The sequence below is a fragment of the Oncorhynchus gorbuscha genome, linkage group LG05 (genome assembly GCF_021184085.1).
Source record: "Oncorhynchus gorbuscha isolate QuinsamMale2020 ecotype Even-year linkage group LG05, OgorEven_v1.0, whole genome shotgun sequence".
Taxonomy (NCBI): Eukaryota; Metazoa; Chordata; class Actinopteri; order Salmoniformes; family Salmonidae; genus Oncorhynchus; species Oncorhynchus gorbuscha.
The window spans coordinates 40,585,970-40,588,647 of NC_060177.1; the positions used below are offsets into that span (position 1 = coordinate 40,585,970).

General features: G+C 38.7%; 1 long non-coding RNA gene across 2 annotated transcripts; it reads right to left on the reverse strand.

The window, feature by feature from the left end:
• Positions 1-637: 637 nt before the first annotated feature.
• LOC124035111 lies at positions 638-1,923 on the reverse strand. Of its 2 annotated transcripts, XR_006838684.1 has the most exons (4): positions 1,860-1,923; positions 1,541-1,592; positions 1,319-1,426; positions 638-1,218 (listed from the first exon to the last, which is right to left on the reverse strand). It is a non-coding gene; the product is annotated as an uncharacterized LOC124035111 (long non-coding RNA). The 2 variants fall into 2 exon arrangements; XR_006838683.1 differs by lacking the exon at positions 1,860-1,923 and having other exon boundaries at positions 1,541-1,745.
• Between the last annotated feature and the right edge of the window lie 755 nt (positions 1,924-2,678).

Genomic DNA, 2,678 nt, shown 5'->3' on the forward strand with positions numbered 1-2,678 from the left:
GTACCCCTCTGCGTCACAATGGGATTCAATAAACTGTGTTACCGTCCGTTGCTATATCAACGGTGTGATGACCTTATGATTAGAATTTTGGAGATCATTACAGCCTAAATTGTTATTTTCATCATCGCTATGCAAACAAGGCTGATTTCCATGACAATTTCGCTGTTTTAACAAGTTTTGTTAAGCTAATAAAATGAAAACATTACTTCAAACTACTTTTGGGTACCTTGTTAAGATTATAACATGAAATCCATGTCTTAAATGTTGCTATGTTTCGGGAAATGACAAAGAAAACGTTATCTACTTGACACACTTGTTACTGACCGTACAGATAAAAGTCAGATAATTTCCACTCCATTCATATGCAAATCCATTTGATTCATACACTGGCTTGTCTGGCTGTCTTGTTTTTATTTTAACCTGCCCGTCCCTTATCTACACTGAACTAATATAATTTCAGTAGTCCACTATTAGGATACATTTTTTTCTATCTCGTATAGCTCATTAATACACCCTTGTGGTTGAATATATGTGTATCTATTGTAGGTCCCAGGATACAACAATGAATAATTTGGAACAAATAAAAAGTCAAAGGAAACCTTACAATTAACCAACCTGGCAATATTTAATATTTTAATACATAAATGTTTATATTTTTTGGTACAGTTGTGTCAGTAATTTATTTTCAGATTTTTTGTACATTCACATGGCAATCATAGACTAAAATACTGAATTCTGGAGTGTGGAATATAGAGGAGGTGGTTGCTGTGTGGGTGGGAGGTCCTGCTGGTCACTTCTCAACAGGCAGCCAGTCTTGGAAGGGGAAATTGAAGCGGGAGACTGCAAAGTCTGGGCACTGCTGCTCACTTTGTTCTGAGTTTTTGCAGTGCTAGTGTTTTTAGTTCATCTTTGCATCTCACATATTACATGCCCAGGATGATAGAGCCAGAAAAATATCAGTGTTAGGGAAACTAAAACTAGCTTCAGGTTATTTTGTGTGCAAATGCAAATAGTTATTTTTATATTCACTTTAACAGATGGTGACCCCAGCTAGGAGTGAAAGAACAGCGAGGTTTCGCAGGTCTCGCCTTTCTTTTGTTCTTCTTCCAAACCAAGTAGTTCGCTTGGATGTCGTAGCACTTGCTCCTGTGCTTGATTCTGGTCCGGTAGCTCTCCTTCTGTTTCTCCTGCGCCTTGTTGATGTTCAGTCCACCTTGACTGATAACAGGAATACATGCAATTATACTTCATATTACAAATACATCTCTTACATATCTCTTGGAGGACGAGAAAATAAATTAACAGCAATCATTTTAACCTGGTCAAAAACCTCCACATCCTTCTTAGTCCGTGCCTGAAGGTGGTCCTCGAAGGCATTCGAATCTGATTTGACAACTTCCACCACATCAGCTGGGGTTTCAGTGATCTGACAGTACGTTATACAAAAATAGCAATAGACAAAGAACAACACTAAGTCAATCACAAATTTGAAAGACTATATGCAATAATTGTACATAAAAAATTGAATTGCATTGTTTACCTCAGTCAACAGCTGCGGCTCCTGTCCGTACTCGGTGGAGGCCTGGATGCTGCTGTTGTGTGCAAAGAGAATTACCTTCAGGTTGTTTGCCCACCCTTCCTGGTACCAATCAAGGGACTTGCCAATGGCAGTCTTGAGGGTTTGGTTGGTCAATTCACCAAACTTGGAGGAGGGGGTAGGAAAGCAATATCTATTGACAATCTAAGATATTGAAATATGTCTGATTATGTACCATGGGAAAACAAAAATAAATTGTAAAAAATACATAAAACAAACCATTGTGCTCCCACAGTTGGTTTCTTCAAACCAAGCTGCTTACCTATTGCAGTCTTCCCAGCCTGGTGCAGGTCTACAATTTTGTTTCTGGTGTCCTTTGACAGCTCTTTGGTCTTGGCCATAGAGGAGTTTGGAGTGTGACTGTTTGAGGTTGTGGACAGGTGTTTTTTATACTGATAACAAGTTCAAACAGGTGCCATTAATACAGGTAACGAGTGGAGGACAGAGGAGCCTCTTAAAGAAGTTACAGGTCTGCGAGAGTCAGAAATCTTGCTAGTTTGTAGGTGACCAAATACTTATTTTCCACCATAATTTGCAAATAAATTCATAAAAAAATCCTACAATGGATTTTTTTCCTTCTCATTTTGTGTGTCATAGTTGAAGTGTACCTATGATGAAAATTACAGGCCTCTCATTATTTTAAGTAGGATAATTTGCACAATTGGTGGCTGACTAAATACGTTTTTGCCCCACTGTAAGTACAGCAGCTAGCAACGTCAACAGCTTAAATTATTTCTTCCTATTCAACAATATTTTCTTATTTAAAGACAAATATATGGTAAAGAAAGCGTGTTCTCTTTTCGGTCCTCTGAAGCAGCACGTAGTCAGCAGGTTGTCACCGTCAAAAACAGCATTCTTGGAGAGCAATTCTGATGTAATAATTTCGCGAGGACTGAGCGAGTGTTTATGAAGTGAAATAGAACTAGAACTGCCCTCATACTCCTTCCTTCGTGACCGCTACGAGTAAAAATAGAGCCAACCAGCATAGCAACAGACGCTTTGGTTAATGACATAATCCGGTCAGTGTTTTTTGCTAATTCTAGCAACAGCCCTAGCAACAGAAGCTGGAACTCATCGAATT